The sequence below is a fragment of the Siphateles boraxobius genome, unplaced genomic scaffold (genome assembly GCF_051911475.1).
Source record: "Siphateles boraxobius isolate OS27281-9 unplaced genomic scaffold, OSU_SipBor_1 19, whole genome shotgun sequence".
Taxonomy (NCBI): domain Eukaryota; kingdom Metazoa; phylum Chordata; class Actinopteri; order Cypriniformes; family Leuciscidae; genus Siphateles; species Siphateles boraxobius.
In genome coordinates, this window is record NW_027508799.1 from 3804400 (window position 1) to 3825711 (window position 21312).

The following is a 21312-nucleotide window of genomic DNA, read 5'->3' on the forward strand; positions in this document are numbered from 1 at the left end:
CCACGTTCCCGTAGGAGGCGTATCACCCTGATGTCACAGGCATATCTGTAATAAGAAATAAATTAAATATACATGGATAAGCAACTGACAAAAATCACACAATAATGTAACATACCGGCGGGTAAGAATGACCCTAAACTCAGAACGATGGGCCATGTCCAGCTGCTCAAGTATTTCCCTATTCCAAGACAGGTAGCTGCGGCGGCACTTGGAGCAAATCAGAGTCTCTGTGACCAGGTTGTAAAAGCGGTCAATGTCAAGGACCTGACGCACCCGTCTGTGAAGACCTCCACTAGTCAGAGGGCTTTTACAGGCTTGGTCCGCGCACAGCAGCCTGACTTTCCACAGCCTATACGGCATCCACAGCAGTAAGGGATGGGCAAAAAATCTGGCTGATGTTGGTGCCTGGTGGTAAATAAGGGATGGCTGTGTAACAATAAATACAATAACTATAAATAACATACCTGAGCGGAATATAAATAACAGCGGGATATAAATAATTAAGCGGTGTTTGTGCTCAAAGATTGACAAAAATTGACTACGTGGTAATTTTTCCTGGTCCAAAATGACCGCCACATTATAGCAGTTTATAAATCCAAAATAATGCATACTGTATATATCATCACCTAATGTTGTGATAGATCTTGTGATAGAGTTTTTGTAAACATTACAAATTTTGAACTTCTATTTGCTATTTATGGCCTGTATGCCTCATTGACCTGGGCTCATACAAATTGTTTTGTAGTAAAACGTATAATGTAACTGTTATGGATTATTTTGACTATAACAAATACTCAGATTAAACATTGTGTTATTTCAACTGTGCCCATGTGTTAAAATGAACATGTGCCTGAATTTTATTTTATATACTTATTGTATTCTCATCCATTCACTTATGACTGGTCATTTTTTACCACAAGTGTATAAAAGTTAAAATAGCACCCAACAGGTAGAGACATTATCCAAATTTATTTTGTTACATTTTATGCCAGTGTTACAGTAGACTAGTACAATGAGATTTATTGTACATTGATTTATCCATTTCCTATAAAGTAACAAACACTATCAGATATGCTATTTTACTAGTTAATCCTGTCAGAAAACAAAATAAGTTTCGTTACTGACAAAAATGTACAATTGCCAAGCTCGATGATAACGTTAGCTATAGTTAACATAACGTTAGCTAACGTTACCTATACAAAAAAAATAAGGTTTGCTTGCTGACTGAAGTTACACAAAGTCAGACAAAATCGAATAAAACTATTTACATTACAAATTGAGCTGCGACAATTATACCTTATTACTTACAATTACAGCTAACGTTAACTTACCTGATCGTTTTACGGAGCAATCTTGCTATTCCTAAAATACAGAAAACGTTTATTAACAATAAATACAATAACTATAAATAACATAACGTTACCTGAGCGGAATATAAATTACAGCGGTGATGCGTTTATGCTCAACGTGTGGTGATCGGTGTATGAAAAATGGACATTGCCATTTCATTGGACGGCCAAAAAAGAGAATATGAGCGGAGATTGGATGGAATCTGCTCAAACTCAAAGATGGACAAAAATGGACTATGTGCGGTGATTTGTCTATGAAAAATGGACCTTGACATTTCATTGCACGGCCAAAAATGGAGCTCGTAACGTAATTGGTTTTGTAAAAGATGGAGCTCGACATTGTATTGGATAGATTTTACAGACGCACGGCTGTCAGGTACCGCCATTTCGGCCAGGTACTTGTATGGTTTAGCCAGCAGGGATGTCTGGGAGACCGCCCGTCATTTTCGAGAAGAGCAGAGCGAAGGTCCCAGAGAGAAAATGATTGGCCCGTACGGGGATCGAACCCGCGACCTTGGCGTTATTAGCACCACGCTCTAACCAACTGAGCTAACCGGCCTCTCTCTGGCACATTTTATCCCCAATTTCTCAGAAATATCCTGGTTGCCCTAATCAGGCTGAAGAGATTAAAAGCAAAGCCTAATAATGGGCTCGTCCAGGATTTGAACCCGGGACCTCTCGCACCCTAAGCGAGAATAATACCGCTAGACCAACGAGCCGAAAACAGTTCAGCTTGCATGGCTTAAAGCGCAATTTTTTTATTAAATCTACAATTAAAAGGTAGCCAGTGCAAAGTTTCCAGCACAGAGGAAATGTGGCCTCTTTTTTGTGGTCATTGGAAATCACGCTGCAGCGCCTGCACACGAATAATAAGAAGCTTACTTACAGGAGCCTGGTCTGCAACACTGGACCCAGTTGATGTTGCAGGAGCAGAGGCAGCACTTGGCTGGACAGAAGGCTGTGGAGGAGACTGCAGAGGAGGCTGAGCAGGGCGCAGAGGAGGAGACTGCAGAGGAGGCTGGGCAGAGCGCAGAGGAGGAGACTGCAGAGGAGGCTGGGCAGGGCGCAGAGGAGGAGACTGCAGAGGAGGCTGGGCAGGGCACAGAGGAGGAGACTGCAGAGGAGGCTGGGCAGGGCGCTGCAATCCTCTGGGTGGCTGTAGTGAGGATGGTCCTGGTGCAGAGGGACAGGGGTTGAAGGCCTTGCTGGAAAGATGGGAGTTGCTCTTTCCAGTGGACAGGAAGCTCTGCAGGCGACTGGGACACCTGGCCAGGGGTCCACAATGCTGGAGGAGCAGGATAAGGGGCAGGAGCAGGGGCAGTAGCACGGAGCAGGGCCTCTCGAGCCTGCAGTGGCTGGAGCGTAAAAAAACACAACAAAATTATCTTATTGTTTTAGACTTTCGCTGCATGACTTTCTCAGCTCTGCTGGACAGCTACTGCGATTACAAGGCTTACTGCAAAGCATGTATGATTAGTAGAGAGATGAGATGATGATGAAAAGATGGAAGGAAGCAGTGAAAATCATCCTGTTTTTCATCCAAGCACCATTAGAAGAAATACAAGAGAAAAAAAGATGGGATCAGCCAAGTGTGAAGCGAAGCAGACCAAACACTACAACAGCCACTTATTCCAAAGGGAGCGGGGAAGTGTGAGATGACAAGAATGAGCTTTAGTCAGTGATTACGATAAAAAATGAAATAAAACCTTTTACATACACCTTTAAATTATCTTTTTTCCTTTGAGGATGTTCACTCAAAGAGTGAATGTAGATTGACACCTGAGAAGTGCCATTCATCTGTGTTGTGAAATAAAATAATATGTCATTTAAAAAATACTGTTTTGTTTTATTTGTAATTGTTTTTAAAATATTGTTTAAGATTTACATACCTTGAGGAAGTTGTTCCTCAGCTTGCGAGGCTACAGTTGCCATCTCCAGGTCATCTTCCTCCTCAAAAAAATCTGTAGCAGCAGGGTCTGTAAAATAACATAAAACACTAAGCACATGTCACCAACACACTTGTATACGTTAAGTGATACTCACCACATGTAAAGAGCTGTCTCCGGGCTGCGGACTCAGACGCAGGATGTACACGTGGTCCTGCAGCTGTTGAACACGTATTTTCGTTAGACATATATACTGCATAATAGATACTGTATAATGATTTTAAAGCTTGCAAATCACTTACAGGGTTTGGCTGTAGCCAAAATCTTTTGTGCCAGCTGTGAAGCAAATAAATGCTTCCCCCACGCCAACAGGGCCTTCACATTGGTCGCCAGCAGTGGCCTGTTCTTAGTGGCAGTAGGTGGAGGAGGAACAGACACAGTGGCAGTGGGCACAGCAGCAGTGAGGACAGATGCAGTGGGCACAGTGGCGGTGGGCACGTGGGCAGGAGCCTGCCTCTTCAGCACGTATGCTTTGAAAAGGGCCATATTGGTGTTAGGCCTGGCCTTTGCCTTCTTCAGGTAGGTGATGAGAGCCTGGGCCTCCTTGCTTGGGTCCTCATACACCTCCTTCATTGACCTACCCTTAAAATCCCCAAACTCCACCATCAGATATCCAGAGTCTCCTGACCTCTGGGCCTCCTGCAGCATGGCCTGTTTTATATGATACACCTCCACAGCCTCGCCTACCTCCCTGATCTGCGAGGTGTATCTGAGGAACAGGTGTTTGTTGTCCGACAGCGGGTTGTCCCTCTCCTCCTCCCCCAAAATGCTGCTGACCAGATAGCAGGCATACCCCAGTGAGTTCTCCAGCAGCCACAGGAACCTCTGACCCTGGTGTTTCCCAAACTGGATCTTGCAGTGAGCCAGAACCAGGAACTGGTCTCCAGGATTCCCTCCATTCTGCCTCACAAAGGCAGTGGCCTCAGCCAGGACCTCCTCCTTACACCTGGCCCTCCCTGCCAACACGATCTTCCTCCTATTGGCCTCCTCAGTTGGCCCCATAAGGAGTCGACCCTCAGAGGTTCTTCGTAAAACCGGGTATGCATACATAATCTGAAAGGACACAGGCATAAACAGAACGTTACATAAATGTCATATTCCAACTGAAAGTATTTTACTACAGCTTTTGTTTTTTATGTAATTAATTATTATAATATTATAATAATTAATGATTATTATTATTATGAGCATAAGCATTATTGTTTTTTATACAACTGTGAATCACTTTGAATTGCCTTGTGTACAAATTGTAAATAGTGTGATGAACTTATTAATAAGAAAATAAATAACACTTCTTGGTACAATCTTGCTGGTATCATGCCATGCTTAAATCGTTTTGTTTTGTTTAGCTTTTGTGGCAGAGATTACTAAGAAACACCAAATATAACATAAAGGCGTTTATGACAATTCATAATAATATGATCATCAAACAGATCTAAAACTTAAAATGGTATATCAAATCGTTTTGGTATATCTTTTATAACATAGTTGAGAATCATTTGTTGAAACAAAAAAACACTTGTTTTTGCCTATTCATGTCTTTTTAAATATGTATAACATAGTATTTAAAAAGATAACATAAATATGTATACTGGTGTATAACATAGTATAGTATAACATATATGAATTAATTTTTTTTTTTTAAAGGTTTTAGTAAAAATCTTCTTGTGCTCAAAATAATGTAATGAATGACACAAAAAAATACTAAATTAACAACAACAAAAAAATGGTTTAAGGAGGATGTAGCTTAATTAGCGGTCGGCTAATTATCTTGACAGTAGTGGCATGTTTTTTACTGTATATCATGGTAAAGTTGCAGGTTCACATGTACAGAAGAAAACTTGTGCTATTACACGCTAGCTAGCTTTATTGGCATGTTTAATTGTCTAAAAACAAACACTGTTTATGAATAAATAATGATCGATTATACAGTCGTGAAGAATAGACTTACCTGTTGCAAAGATTGCAAAGATGACGATAATAATAGCGGTCGCCGATTGGTCAAAAGTAAGCCACAGGAGCAGAGCCAGGAGAGAAATGCGATTGGTCAAAAGTAAGCCACAGGAGAGAAAGGCGATTGGTCAAAAGTAAGCCACAGGAGAGAAACACGATTGGTCAAAAGTAAGCCACAGGAGAGAACGCGATTGGTCAAAAGTAAGCCACAGCAGAGAAACACGATTGGCTCACGTGGGCTTACTTTGGGCTTACTTTGGCTCAATCGGTAGGAAGCAGTAGGCGCAAGCGAGAGGTAGTGGGATAGATGCCTGCATTCTCCAGTGCTGTCCATCCTTTTTACGCCCCCCCTTCAAGGGGCACTACCTAGATGAGCTCTTGCGGCTCAGTGCTGCCGAAAAAGTTTTTTCGAACGAGGTACTGCACACATTCCTGGCAAAAGCAGGTCCCACCGAGATTTGAACTCGGATCGCTGGATTCAGAGCCCAGAGTGCTAACCATTACACCATGGAACCTTGGCGAGTGTCAACTTTTCCCATGAGCAGCAAAGATTTAAGTCATTGAGTCCAGAAGCACGATAGCAAGGATTTAAGTCATTGAGTCCAGAAGCACGATAGCAAGGAGCAAATGAAGCCTTTGCTTTTTAAGCCCATGTTTCCCCAATTCCGACTCGGTTTGAGAGTGCCAATCTCACCGCCACGTCAGCAGTTGCGCATCACCTCTGTTTTTTCTCTCCCTTTAGGCAAGGAACTGTTGTGGTTTAGCCAGCAGCGATGTCTGGGAGACCGCCCGTCATTTTCGAGAAGAGCAGAGCGAAGGTCCCAGAGAGAAAATGAGTGGCCCGTACGGGGATCGAACACGCGACCTTGGCGTTATTAGCACCACGCTCTAACCAACTGAGCTAACCGGCCTCTCCGGCACATTTTATCCCCAATTTCTCAGAAATATCCTGGTTGCCCTAATCATGCTGAAGAGAATAAAAGCAAAGCCTAATAATGGGCTCGTCCAGGATTTGAACCCTGGACCTCTCGCACCCTAAGCGAGAATCATACCCCTAGACCAACGAGCCGCAACATACATAATCCCTGCTGCTGCCGGGCCGCAAACATTTCAGCTTGCATGGCTTAAAGCGCAATTTTTTGATTAAATTACAATTAAAAGGTAGCCAGTGCAAAGGTTCAGCACAGAGGAAATGCGGCCTCTTTTTTTGTGGTCATTGGAAATCACGCTGCAGCACCTGCACACGTGCTAGGGATCGCACCTCGTCTTTGTCTTTGAGAGCGATGGACACCTTCTCTCCATCATCGAGGGGAATTAGCTCAAATGGTAGAGTGCTCGCTTAGCATAAAAAGGGGTCCAATCTTTGCGCCCCGCACGCAAGCGAAAAGGACGCAGATAACGTGAAAAAACGCTCAAATTTGCCCTGCAACAATATTCGGGCTATATTCCTGTACTTTATGGAAGAGTTTTAGTTACATGTGAAACAAGTCACACTCCGCCGGCTGTGCTCGAACCCGTGTTCTGCGCGACTAGTGTGTGATCAACTGCGCATGCGCCTTCACTTGGTTATCAATGTGACATATCATTATATTTATTGTTATTAATTGTGTATATTATTTTAAAAAAAGCATATTACATGTTTATGGTTTAATAAAACTTATACAAATGTTGATTCAAATATGTGTTTTTTGTGTGTGGGATTGATTGATGTGATTTATCTGATTTATTTTAGGACACTTCAAATGTTTTATACACACAAATGCACACAAATATCGAAATGTATTTTTTTTATTAAAAGGAATACACACAAATATTGAAATAAGTACACACACACATAAATATATGGACATACACACAATACCGGTATATATGTTATATACAATGTATACTCTATGAAAGAGTGGGTGGGCCCATGTACAGTTTGCACATTCCAGTCCCAAGGCAATTAAAAGCAGCACAATGAATAAGAGTGTGAACAGTATTTACTTACTAAAACTACAAGACATTAATGAACAACAATAAACAACTAACAATGTAGAAATAGAATAGAACATTCTGTAATATAAATTAAACAAACAAGACATTACAGAAAGATTGAGAGAAAAAAAAGAACATAACTGTATTTACACATAGATATTTATTTACAGGTATTTACAAACAATCTTTTTCTGTGTTAGAAGATTTTTATTATGGAGGTGGCTGTCCATGTTTTTTCTGCTGGCGCTGTTCTACCAGCCACTCCTCTAAAGATTTGCCACCAGAGACACTGGGGCAAAACGTGGCACTGCCGAAGCGGCTGTAGCCGAACTCCTTGGTTTTGGGCTTGCCACACTTAGAGCATTTGTTATATGCCACTTCACGGACATATTTCCTTTTGTGGGCTCCACTGGCCTCCTCTTCTGCCCTGCGTCGTCTGTTCCTCTGAGTGAAGCGCGACACAGACACCGGGGCAGTGGGAGCAGGAGCCTCTCGCACGTCAGGAAACACTGGAGTTGGAGCCAGGAGAGGAGCAGCTGAAGCGCCACCTGCACCAGCTGCCAGCAGCGTGGGCGCAGTGTTCAATAAAATGAACTGGGGCACTGGCACAGGAACTGGGGGAGGAGTAGGAGCTGCTGGGGTAATTGGCCTCACAATTGCAGCACTGGCAGGTCGTCTGCCCGGCCGTAGCTTAGGAGCCTGTCCCGCTCTGTTAGGAGGAAGGACAAACTCGTGCCGGGCCCCTGATGTGGAGGGAGCCTCATCCAGCTCTTCCCGCGGAGCAGGAACCTGTGAACTGGCCACAGCGATGCGGTCTTCTGCAGCAAGGCCCTGGGTAAGGACAGTCACTTACTAGTTGTTCTCCCTTCGATTAAACCTGCAATCAAAAAATGTATTCATAATAAATAACTGCTATCCCTTTCTTTCAAATGTCAATGTAAAACCATGCTTACCACTGAGTGAGAGTCCTCTGATTCAGCATAAACAGCTGAAGTGACGTGGCCTCCATCAGAGTTTGGCAGTTCAGCACCAGGTCTCGGATGTGGTGGTAATCCGTGAGCACCTTAGTCCAACGAGGAAGACGGACTCCATCCTTCTTAGTTGGGGACTTGTGAAGTGCACACAGTTTGATACACATGGCCTCAACTAAGCGACTGGTGGTGGGCCACTGAGCTGGCCCCCCAGGATGACCAATCAGGCACCTCTTCACACTGTCCACACCCGGTGTCACTCCTGTGTTTTTCGGAGCCTTGAAGCGTCCGTGGGTCAGTTTGGGCTGGTGTCTGGGCTGATAGTGGATTTTCTTCTTGTCCCCATCAGGAAGAGCATTCCACAGACGGATGACCTCTGTGACCTGCTGCTCGTCCAGGTAGAGTGCCTGACGGAGGGACACCAGGTACTCAGCCAGATCCTGCACCTTATCCCAGCCTGCAACGCCATCGGGTCCAAGAACAGGAGCCTGCAGGAAAGTATTGCAATAACAATACACAGCATGTTAAATGTCAGAGTGTAAAAGCAAATAGAAACTAATAATGAGAAGCTTACTTACAGGAGCCTGGTCTGCAACACTGGACCCAGTTGATGTTGCAGGAGCAGAGGCAGCACTTGGCTGGACAGAAGGCTGTGGAGGAGACTGCAGAGGAGGCTGAGCAGGGCGCAGAGGAGGAGACTGCAGAGGAGGCTGGGCAGGGCACAGAGGAGGAAATTGCAGAGGAGGCTGGGCAGGGCGCAGAGAAGGAGACTGCAGAGGAGGCTGGGCAGGGCGCAGAGTAGGAGACTGCAGAGGAGGCTGGGCAGGGCGCTGCAGTCCTGTGGGTGGCTGTAGTGAGGATGGTCCTGGTGCAGAGGGACAGGGGTTGAAGGCCTGGGGGCCGCTGCTGTGGACTGGGACCGGCTCAACGGGGTCATAGAGGACTGGCACTGTGAGGTCCTCAGGTTCCTCCTCAACAAAGCCTTCGTCCTGCACCACCTCATCAGTCATCTGCTCCACCAGCCGATCCTCCTCTTCTGGGTTATACATAACAGTCAGGGATTTCCCAGACTGACTGTACAGATACTCCATACCCAGCTGCTCCCCTGCAAAAGAACACACATACAAAGCACATTCACATTATTATAGCTGTAGTGGCTATTTGTCCATAACAAACTGATACAAAAAAAAAAAACAATCAAACTTTTCAAAGTTTGATCGTTTGTAGGCTTGACGCAGTTTAACAGATCAAAAAATTAAAATACTAAACAAGAAGATAATAAGCATAAATGCAAAATAAAGCAAATTCACTTTAGCAAAAGAAAGCAAAGAAATAAGGCTATAAAGGGTCAAATTAAGCCTAAATTAAACAAAGTACAAATAACTCCAACAATTGTTGAATTATTTGAAATACAATATAAAAAATGTACACTCAAACACCTGTATAATGTATAATCTTTTGTTTGAGATAACATTAATAATTCTCACCTGTGTAAGCCGCTGGAGGCTGGTAGCGATCATCCAGGGACATCTTCAGCACTTTGCGGCTGAGCCGGTCCATTGCCTCCCTCTCAACGCTACTGTAGGTCCTCAGGTCAGTCTTCCCCTCACTGCTTCATCCATCCGGTCCTGGTTACAGCGCATCAGGCCTTCCAGGAGATAGAGCTGGAAATGCGCATCACTGGCACTGGTCCCTACAGGTCAAATAAAGTCAAATATTAGTTATCTATGTATTCAGTATGGCAGAATAGGTTATAAAAGTTTAAAGTTTTTTGCAGGTTATAAAAGTTATAACCTACCTGGGATGAAGCGATTTAAATGGAGGTGGAAAGACTCCAAGGAGGTGGAGCCACGAGCACAGCGATAGCAGCTGAGCTCCACACCACCCTTCTTCAGTGTGTCTGTCTTCTGGTACAGAGGGAAGCCCTCTGGGTCCTGAATACAGGTGATGTGCCTCTGCTGGTCTATCCAGACCTGTTGGATTCGCTCGTGGTCCAGCAGTGGTACACCCACAGTGTCCCTCCCCTTCTCACTGTCCATCTCATCAATGAGCACCTTGATCCTCCAGGTGGTCTCCTCCACTCCTCTGGTCCGCTTGCGACAGTGCAGTGCCAACTCCTTCCTGGTGATCAGCTTATCCAGAGCCTTCTCTAAGACTGGACCAGCTCCTCTGGCCTGTAACTCCCCCTGTTTGACCAACCGTAGAGCAGCGACATCATCTGGATCCAGCTCAAAGATGCACCTGGAAAGCCGAGCCATGAAGGTGCCGTAGAGCTGATGAGCCTCCGTGATGACACCTGCTGCAAAGCGCCGCATGAAGTGCCAAATGTCTAGGCGCACTTGGAGCTCATCCCACTCTATGAACATGGCTCTGACCTGTGACTGTCTGTGCGCGTGTGGGCTGCAGCAGTCTCTGTCCACATACATGACGGCGGGTGGTGCCACTCCCGCCTTCCTGTACCGCTTCATGAGACCCACCGCCATGGGCCACAATCCATGCCCCTCTGCCGCTGTGAGGACTGACACCAACACCTGGCCGTGCTCATTGCCTACATTAGTGCACCAACCAGCAGTGTTGGCAGCAGCGCCGGCCAGTTTTTTTGTGACCTATGTAAAAAAAAAAACAGTAGAATAAACAAATGTCAGAAAAATTTAAGATAATAACAATTATTATTACTCAAACTTGACTTTTTATACCTTTTTGGTGGAGTCCATCTTGAGGACAGAGCCAAAGACTTGGGTTTGGGGACGGGTGGGAGGGGTGGGGGCGCAGAAAAGAGTGGAGGCTCAACGATGGAAGACTCTGTGAAGGGCTCACAGACAGTGAGGTACTCCAGCGTCCGCTGTGACCACGCTGAGATGTGTTGCTGCTGCAGCTTTTTGTGAAGCTGTGTGACACTGTTGTCCCGGGTCCTCTCCCGCATCATTATGACTACACGGTAGCCACACGATTACCTACAGACAGTCAAATAATTCTGTTCAGTGCCACATCTTATTATTTCAATGTTAATATCAGTAAATCAACGTATTTGATTTTATACAGTACAACAAATTACAGTGCATTGCTCTAAATATGAATGTGTTCTACCTGTATGTTAGAATGGCGGGGAATTTTCTGCGGTGTCCCATGTCGAGCTGTCCCAGGATGTCTTCAGACCAGGCTGGATACTTCTTCTTGCACCCTTTGCACTCCAGATACTCTGTTGCCATGTCATACCACCCGTCTATGTCCAGGACCTTGCGCACAGTGCGATAAAGGCCAGCAGCTGTCAGCTTGTGGTTATTGCAGGCTGGCTGGACACAGACAAGTGGAATGGACCACATCTTCAGCGGCATCCAGAGGAACAGAGGGCGGCAGAAGAAGATATCAGGAGAAGTAGGGGGCTGGGTGAAGACGGTTGGGGGCTGGGGAGGATGTAACGGTGGTAGCCGCCCTAATACAAATAAATGACTTTAAAGAAAAGTTCAGGCGCCAGACAGGATTAAACCTGTCAAACAATTAACTTAACCCAGGATAGCAGAAAAGGTAACCACCTGTTACACAACAAATTATAATAATAATCCCAGAAAAAAGGTCAGTTCGCAAGGGATATTTATTTTTCCACACATGTTCATAATCATAAATCACTCAAAAAAATGAAATGGCCCCACAAAAAAAAGAAGGAGGAACGCGCCTCGTCTTTGTCTTTGAGAGCGATGAGGCTAGGTGGAATCAGGTAGACTAAAAGAGGCCGCCGTGGTTCCTCTGCCGAAACCTGGGATTGAACCAGGGACCTTTAGATCTTCAGTCTAACGCTCTCCCAACTGAGCTAAAGCTGGGGAACAATAGTATGTATAAGATGGGGAAGAATTGAGGGGGAGGGGCGCGAGGGGAGGAGAAAAATCACAGAGATTTTTGAACATGAACATGAGAACATGAGTTTTCTTGCTGGGTCTAATGTCTTTTTTATTCATTTCAAGATTTATTTAGTGCAATATAAGGGATGCAGTTCAGCTTGCAGGCAATTAACAATGTATTTAATTATTAACACATTGCATTTAAATTTTTTCTTCTTTTGATCAAAAGGAGGTACTGAACCACATTTTTAGGGACTTCCCAATGATCTAACTTTATAAACACTCTGCATTGATGACCCAGTATTATCAAATGGTAGAATGGAAGAACATTTAGTGTACTGATATATTGCAGGAGTATGTAATAATGATTAATAGTAAACTACCACCTATTACTGTAACCTTGATTTAAAAAATAAATAAACAGTATGGGCATTCTGCATGTATCTCTTCTTTTATGTAATTTGACTTCGAACACTCCACCTAAGCCTGCTATATCACATCACTGTCTCTATCAGCCATTAACAAAACAATAAACATAAAACAGATCAATAAAATATTTAAAAAATGTTTTTTATTCTTTTCACGTCGAAATATAAAACATATAATGTACAATTTATAATATACATACAAATATACAACATTCAACAAAATATGTACAAACAAATCACGTTTGGTATAGTATTTAAAATAAATCACTATTTACAAGTAAAAAGAAAACAAACAAACAGAACTGAACTATATACAACCCATTAACCTAGAACAAATACAACAGTTTGTGTATATGTTGTGGGCAGCACAATGAATCACAATCAAATTGAATAAATTTTTTTTATAAAAAATAAAAAAATCAAATAAAAAATAGTGCAATTATTTCGGTATTAGTTTTGCAAAACAACTAAATATTTTACTATAATAAAAACAAAATCTTCACAACATAAAATACAATGATGTACTATTTTCTCATCATTCTAAGCCACTGCTCTTTGGTTAGGGTCTCCCTGTTTGGGCAGTAAATTCTGCCTTTGAACTGGCTATGGCCAGTGTATGTGGTGCGTGGCTCTCCACATTTAGTGCATCTGTTGGATGTGACTGTTCTAGTGTATTTACGCTTTTCTTTTTGTGGAGTGTCTTGCATTTGACAAGGGCCAGTTGTGCTCTCAGAATGTGGTGTGCAAACTCTACTGGGTGCAGTGGTCTGGGGTGGCGGCAGAAGCAGAATGCTACTTGCTGTGGTGGTTGGTGGCACTATTAGTGGCATGTAAAAAACTACTGGCCGAGCTGTATGTTGTTTTGGCTGTATGGTTCTCAGCTCAGCTCTATCTTTGACAACTAGCTTGGTTTTTGCCAACCCAGCCGTGTCAGGTGGCATGTTGTAAGTGTGTTCATGCATGTGTGGTGTGACTTGAGTGGGCCTAGTGTTTACTGGGAGTAGTGGTTCACTGGCAACAGGGCGTTCATCAGGCAGTACCAACCCTTGCATCAGAATTGCAACTTCTTGTGCCTTGAATCTTTTGTTATGCCACTGTATCAACGTGGTCTGATTTACAGTAACAAGTTGCAGAGTTGTATCTTTCATAATAATGCCGTTGATTAAAATGAGCTGTCGAATCTTTTTATAATCATTTAGAATTAGTGACCATCTTGAAAGGGTTTGGTGTCCAATTTTCTTGGGGCTATTATGAATGTTGCACAATCTGATAAATATTGTTTCTACAAGACGGCTGCAGTTTGGCCACTGAGCAGCTGAACTAGTAGAACCAAGTATACACCTTTTTGTGCTTTCAACTCCTGCAAATACAGCCTTCTTTTTCGGAGACCTAAACCGACCAGTGAGCAGTCTCTCCTGATGTCGAGCAGTGTAAGAAATCCGGTCCTTATCGTGTTGCTCCAAGTTCTGCCAAAGACCCACAATGGTACTGGCCTGCTGATTGGTAAGAGTGAGGCCTTTTTCATTTCTTAGCTCCACCAAGTATTCCGCAAGCTCATCAACACGATCCATTCCTGCCAAACTCTGTTCATCCACGGCCTAGGAGGAAGTATTACATTAGATTTGAAGTATTTCAAGAAGGTCAAACATCAATAAATATAAAGCATACTGGTATTTCTCTTACAACTTGCTCTGAAGATGTAGATTGTCCAGGTAACCCAGACGGGACCCCGAGCAGGTGAGTGGACTGGACAGGAGGAGCAGACGCATGTTGGACCCCCAGCAGGTGAGCGAACTGGACAGGAGGAGCAGACGCATGTTGGACCCCCAGCAGGTGAGTGGACTGGACAGGAGGAGCGGGTGCAGACGGGACCCCCAGCAGGTGAGTGGACTGGACAGGAGGAGCGGGTGCAGATGGGACCCCCAGCAGGTGAGTGGACTGGACAGGAGGAGCAGACGCATGTTGGACCCCCAGCAGGTGAGTGGACTGGACAGGAGGAGCGGGTGCAGATGGGACCCCCAGCAGGTGAGTGGACTGGACAGGAGGAGCAGACGCATGTTGGACCCCCAGCAGGTGAGTGGACTGGACAGGAGGAGCACACGCATGTTGGACCCCCAGCAGGTGAGTGGACTGGGAAGGAGGAGCAGACGCATGTTGGACCCCCAGCAGGTGAGTGGACTGGACAGGAGGAGCAGACGCATGTTGGACCCCCAGCAGGTGAGTGGACTGGACAGGAGGAGCAGACGCATGTTGGACCCCCAGCAGGTGAGTGGACTGGGCAGGAGGAGCAGACGCATGTTGGACCCCCAGCAGGTGAGTGGACTGGACAGGAGGAGCAGACGCATTTTGGACCCCCAGTAGGTGAGTGGACTGGACAGGAGGAGCGGGTGCAGATGGGACCCCCAGCAGGTGAGTGGACTGGACAGGAGGAGCGGACTGACCAGAAAGCTCAGGAGCACAAGAAGCAGGTAGCACTGAGATCATATCAGATGTGTCCAAAAGTTAATCCGCAAGAGTGACCTCAATATGTTCAAGTTCTTCAAAGCCCTCATCAGTCTCTACTGGCTCTTCCAACTGCTCCAGCAATGTATTTGCCTCCTCGGAGTCTGGCGCCATACACTGTAGAGGTTCATTGTTCTGCCTCAACAGATACTGCACTCCAATCTGTTCACCTGAAAATGCAAAACCAATATTAAAAAAAAAAAAAACTACATAGAAACAGAGAAAGAACTATGAGCATAAACATACAATATTAAATATGAATACCTGTGTACTTCGCGGGTGGTGTAAAAGAAGGAATCAGCTTCCTGTCAAAAACCTTCTCATAATCTTTATTAACGCTGTGAACCAGCTCGCCCGAGTATATGCGCAGGCCCGAGGTCTCTGCCTCCAGAGCAGCTGCTGCCCTGTTGTGGTTCCAGCGATGTAGCCCATCTAGTAGGTAGATCTGGAAGTTGAGCAAGCTTGCACTGTTTCCTAAAGTAAATACAAAAAAACGGCAAAAGGAATAAGGTCAAGTATTTCTGTTAAACATAAACATTATTGAGTTGCACGTACCTGGAATGAACCGGTTTAAATGACAGTGGAATGACTCCAAAGATGTAGGACCTCTGGCACAGCGCAGTGTCTGCAGTTGCACTCCTCCCTTGGTGATGGTGCCAGTCTGTGTGTACAGCGCCACACCATCAGTGGTGCATCCCACAGCCAGGCGTCGCATATAGTGCCAGATGTCGAGGCGAACAATCAAGTTAGGCCATCCAGCAAATCTGGCCTTCAGCTTGGTCTCACCCACATCCTTGCAGCAGCCACAGTCCACATAGAGAGCAACAGGAGGGTCTACACCGGCAGCTTTATACCTGCGAGAAATAATTATCAAAAATAATTAAAGAATTTCATCATCAAACAACAGTAAATTACAAATGCAAATTGTAAATAGCAAATTCTAAACTAAGGACAAGTTAAATTACATGTAAGTGAAAATGTATTACAGGTAACATCAGAATCAGAATCAGAATCAGAAAGAGCTTTATTGCCAAGTGTGCTTGCACACACAAGGAATTTGTTTTGGTACTGAGGCTTCCAGTGGACATATACAAATACAACATGAAACATAATACTACAAATTATAAGAATAAAAAATAAAAATATAAATATATGAGAATAAAACTATCACAGTTGGGTTTTGTCAGAATAGACATTTTCAGATTTACAGATTATGAACCTATTTACAGTGTCTTGAATATTATAAATAAATAAATCTACATATAAGTATCACCTGAGTTGTGGGATATTGCACTAAACAGTGGGAGTATTGCACTTACAGGCATATGCCTTGGGAGGAGTGTTAACTGTTCAGGAGGGAAATGGCCTGTGGGAAGAAACTGTTCCTGTGCCGAGATGTTCTTGTGGCCAGTGATCTGAGTCTCCGTCTTGACGGTAACAGTTCAAACAGGTGGTGTCCAGGGTGAGTGGAGTCTGTGATGATTTTACCTGCTCTCTTCCTCACTCTGGAAGAGTACAGGTCCTGGAGGTTTGGCAGGGGGGCACCAATAATCCTCTCCGCAGTCCGGACTGTCCGTTGTAGTCTGCTGATGTCTGATTTGGTAGCTGAACCAAACCAGACAGTGATGGAAGCGCACAAGACAGACTCAATGACGGCTGAGTAGAACTGAATCAGCAGATCTTGGGGCAGGTTGAACTTCCTCAGCTGGCGAAGGAAGTACAGTCTCTGCTGGGCCTTTTTCACAGTGGAGTCAATGTGATTGTCCCACTTCAGGTCCTGAGAGATGATAGTGCCCAGGAACCTGAATGACTCCACTGCTTCCACAGTGCTGTTCATGATGGTGAGTGGGGGGAGTGCTGAGCTGTTCCTCCTGAAGTCCACGATCATCTCCACTGTTTTGAGCGTGTTCAGCTCAAGGTTGTTATAACTGCACCAGGCAGCCAGCTGTTCAACCTCCAGTCTGTAACCAGACTCGTCACCGTTTCGGATGAGACCGATGACAGTGGTGTCGTCTGCAAATTTCAGGAGCTTGACAGTGGGGTCTTTAGAAGTGCAGTCATTAGTGTACAGGGAGAAGAGCAGTGGGGAGAGGACGCACCCTTGGGGAGCACCAGTGCTGATTGTGAGTGTCTTGGATGTGTGTTTCCCCAGTCTCACTCGCTGCTGCCGGTCCGTCAGGAAGCTGGTGATCCACTGACAGATCGAGGATGGTATGGAGAGCTGGGTCAGTTTGGCTGTGAGAAGACCAGGCATGATGGTATTGAAGGCCGAACTGAAGTCCACAAAGAGGATCCTTGCATAAGTCCCAGGTCTGTCGAGATGTTGCAGGATATAATGCAGTCCCATGTTGACTGCATCATCCACAGACCTGTTTGCTCTGTAAGCAAACTGAAAGGGATCCAGCAGGGGTCCAGTGATGTCCTTCAGGTGGGCCAGCACCAGTCTTTCGAACGACTTCATGACCACAGACGTGAGAGCGACAGGTCTGTAGTCATTAAGTCCAGTGATTTTGGGTTTTTTGGGGACAGGAATGATAGTGGAGCGTTTGAAGCAGCAGGGAACTTCACACTGCTCCAATGATCTGTTGAAGATCTGCGTGAAGACCGGGGCCAGTTGGTCAGCGCAGGCTTTTAAACAAGCAGATGAGATGCCGTCTGGGCCTGAGGCTTTCCTAGTCTTCTGTTTTTTGAAGACTCGGCTCACGTCCTCCACACAGACCTTAAGCTCAGGTTGGATGGCAGGAGGGGGGAGTGATAATTGGAGTACAGGAGGTGATGCTGAATGTGTGAAGTGCAGATCATACCGGGTGTGTGGTGTGAATGAGGGCTTTTCAAACCGACAGTAAAATGAATTTAAATCGTCAGTCAGGTGTTGATTGTCCACAGATCGAGGGGATGGTGACTTGTAGTTGGTAATGTTCCTCAGGCCATTCCAGACTGATGATGGGTCGTTGGATGAAAACTGGTTTTTCAGTTTATCAGAGTAGTTCCTTTTAGCAACTCTGATCTCCTTTGTCAATCTGTTTCTGGCCTGGTTATACAAGATTTTATCCCCACTTCTGTAAGCATCCTCTTTGGCATGACGAAGGTGTTTGAGTTTCCCAGTAAACCATGGTTTATCATTAGTGAATGATAAGAATGTCCTGGTAGGAATGCATGTATCCTCACAGAAACTTATATATGATGTTACAGTATCTGTGAGCTCATCCAGATCATTGGTAGCAGCTTCAAAAACAGTCCAATCAGTGCAATCAAAGCAGGCCTGTAGATTCTGCTCTGCTTCATTAGTCCATCTTTTTACAGTCCGTATTCCAGGTTTAGCTGATTTCAGTTTCTGCCTGTAGGTCGGTATGAGATGAACCAAACAGTGATCAGAGAGCCCCAAAGCTGCCCGTGGGACGGAGTGATATGCATTTCTTATTGTGGTGTAACAGTGGTCCAGTATATTACTGTCTCTGGTGGGACATGTAACGTGCTGTCTGTATTTTGGTAGTTCACGGGAAAGATTTGCTTTGTTAAAATCCCCAAGAATGATTAAAAGAGAGTCTGGGTACCTTTGTTCCGTTTCAGATATTTGTTCAGCCAGCTGTTGAAGCGCCGCGCTCACGCACGCGTCTGGAGGGATGTAAACATTCACGAGAATGAAAGAGGAAAATTCCCGAGGCGAGTAGAAGGGTTTACAGTTTATGAAATGTGCCTCTAAATTAGGAGAGCACATCTTCTTCAGTGTTGTTACATCTGAACACCAACTTTCGTTAATGTAGAAACACAATCCACCACCTCTCGTTTTCCCCGTTAGCTCCGCGATGCGATCCGCTCGGAACAGCTGGAAGCCCGGCAGATGTATTGCGTTGTCCGGTATGGCTTCACTCAGCCAGGTTTCAGTGAAGCACAAAGCAGCAGAGTTTAAAAAATCCTTGTTAGTGTGGGTGAGGAGAAGAAGTTCATCCGTTTTGTTAGGAAGGGATCGGAGATTCGCGAGATGAATGCTGGGGAGTGCAGTGCGCAGGCCGCGCTCGCGGAGTTTAACCAGCGCGCCGGCTCGCTTCCCGCGTTTGCGTCTGAACGCGCGTTTGAACAACAACGCTGCACCTCCGACGAGAATGTCCAGCAAAACGTCCGAATAATCAAAAACTGTAGAAAAGGTTTCTGGTGTGTGTTTCCTAATGTCCAGTAGTTCGTCTTTGGTGAAACTGATAGGAAAAGAATGACTAAACGCAGAACAAACGAACAAAAACAACACAATAGCTGGAGAGCTCCACACCGAGGCAGCCGTCCGCGGCGCCATCTTGGATACAAGATGTCTACCAACATACCTGTCTACCAAGCCAGCTGCCATAAGATCCAAACCTGGTCCCTCACCAGCAGTCAAGACACTGATGAGCACTTGACCCATCTCGTTACCAACGGATGTCAGCCACTGTGCAGTGCCTTTTGCCGGTCCTGAGAGCTTTTTGGTGATCTAAAACAAACATATATATTAAACCAATAGTAGCAACACCTTCAATGGTTCTATTGCATTAATATAGAGCTTATGCGTGTAATGTCATAAACAAAATTTTGTGGTTATCTCTGCAATGTTATTCTTGTTTTAATCTTTGAATTGTCCCCTCAATTTGACATTCCATCTTATGTTATTGTTTAAGTTGTTCATTCATTTGAGGTTCCATTTCTATTTAGATTTAAATATAAATAGAATTTGCATAACCTCAATACAATAATAATTAAAGATGTACCTTTCTGGTGGAATCCAGTTTTAAGATGGATCCATAAGTGGAGGTGATACTAGCCTTGATATCCTCCAGCCTGAACAGGATGTCTTGGCTGTACACCACTGAAAGCCACTTATAGCTGGGAATTGCCACAGGTTGGGGAGGCTCTTCAAATGTTGGTGGCATCAGACAACTTTTGCTGGTAAAAGAAGCACACTCGCTGGTATACCGCGCAACCCTTTTCAGCCACTCTTCACTGTGGTTCTCTTTCAATTGGCCAATCAGTCGGACAGGGCCATTCCCCAGACCACGTTCCCGTAGGAGGCGTATCACCCTGATGTCACAGGCATATCTGTAATAAGAAATAAATTAAATATACATGGATAAGCAACTGACAAAAATCACACAATAATGTAACATACCGGCGGGTAAGAATGACCCTAAACTCAGAACGATGGGCCATGTCCAGCTGCTCAAGTATTTCCCTATTCCAAGACAGGTAGCTGCGGCGGCACTTGGAGCAAATCAGAGTCTCTGTGACCAGGTTGTAAAAGCGGTCAATGTCAAGGACCTGACGCACCCGTCTGTGAAGACCTCCACTAGTCAGAGGGCTTTTACAGGCTTGGTCCGCGCACAGCAGCCTGACTTTCCACAGCCTATACGGCATCCACAGCAGTAAGGGATGGGCAAAAAATCTGGCTGATGTTGGTGCCTGGTGGTAAATAAGGGATGGCTGTGTAACAATAAATACAATAACTATAAATAACATACCTGAGCGGAATATAAATAACAGCGGGATATAAATAATTAAGCGGTGTTTGTGCTCAAAGATTGACAAAAATTGACTACGTGGTAATTTTTCCTGGTCCAAAATGACCGCCACATTATAGCAGTTTATAAATCCAAAATAATGCATACTGTATATATCATCACCTAATGTTGTGATAGATCTTGTGATAGAGTTTTTGTAAACATTACAAATTTTGAACTTCTATTTGCTATTTATGGCCTGTATGCCTCATTGACCTGGGCTCATACAAATTGTTTTGTAGTAAAACGTATAATGTAACTGTTATGGATTATTTTGACTATAACAAATACTCAGATTAAACATTGTGTTATTTCAACTGTGCCCATGTGTTAAAATGAACATGTGCCTGAATTTTATTTTATATACTTATTGTATTCTCATCCATTCACTTATGACTGGTCATTTTTTACCACAAGTGTATAAAAGTTAAAATAGCACCCAACAGGTAGAGACATTATCCAAATTTATTTTGTTACATTTTATGCCAGTGTTACAGTAGACTAGTACAATGAGATTTATTGTACATTGATTTATCCATTTCCTATAAAGTAACAAACACTATCAGATATGCTATTTTACTAGTTAATCCTGTCAGAAAACAAAATAAGTTTCGTTACTGACAAAAATGTACAATTGCCAAGCTCGATGATAACGTTAGCTATAGTTAACATAACGTTAGCTAACGTTACCTATACAAAAAAAATAAGGTTTGCTTGCTGACTGAAGTTACACAAAGTCAGACAAAATCGAATAAAACTATTTACATTACAAATTGAGCTGCGACAATTATACCTTATTACTTACAATTACAGCTAACGTTAACTTAC

At 44.3% G+C, this 21312-nt stretch overlaps 5 non-coding genes across 5 annotated transcripts; all 5 read right to left on the bottom strand.

Moving 5' to 3' along the window:
* Positions 1-1834: 1834 nt before the first annotated feature.
* trnai-aau (transfer RNA isoleucine (anticodon AAU)) lies at positions 1835-1908 on the bottom strand. The gene has a single exon. It is a non-coding gene; the product is annotated as a tRNA-Ile (tRNA).
* Positions 1909-1996: 88 nt separating this feature from the next.
* On the bottom strand, positions 1997-2068 carry trnap-agg (transfer RNA proline (anticodon AGG)). Its single transcript has one exon. It is a non-coding gene; the product is annotated as a tRNA-Pro (tRNA).
* A 3623-nt stretch (positions 2069-5691) lies between these two features.
* On the bottom strand, positions 5692-5763 carry trnaq-cug (transfer RNA glutamine (anticodon CUG)). Its single transcript has one exon. It is a non-coding gene; the product is annotated as a tRNA-Gln (tRNA).
* Positions 5764-6085: 322 nt separating this feature from the next.
* On the bottom strand, positions 6086-6159 carry trnai-aau (transfer RNA isoleucine (anticodon AAU)). Its single transcript has one exon. It is a non-coding gene; the product is annotated as a tRNA-Ile (tRNA).
* An 86-nt stretch (positions 6160-6245) lies between these two features.
* Positions 6246-6317, bottom strand: trnap-agg (transfer RNA proline (anticodon AGG)). The gene has a single exon. It is a non-coding gene; the product is annotated as a tRNA-Pro (tRNA).
* Between the last annotated feature and the right edge of the window lie 14995 nt (positions 6318-21312).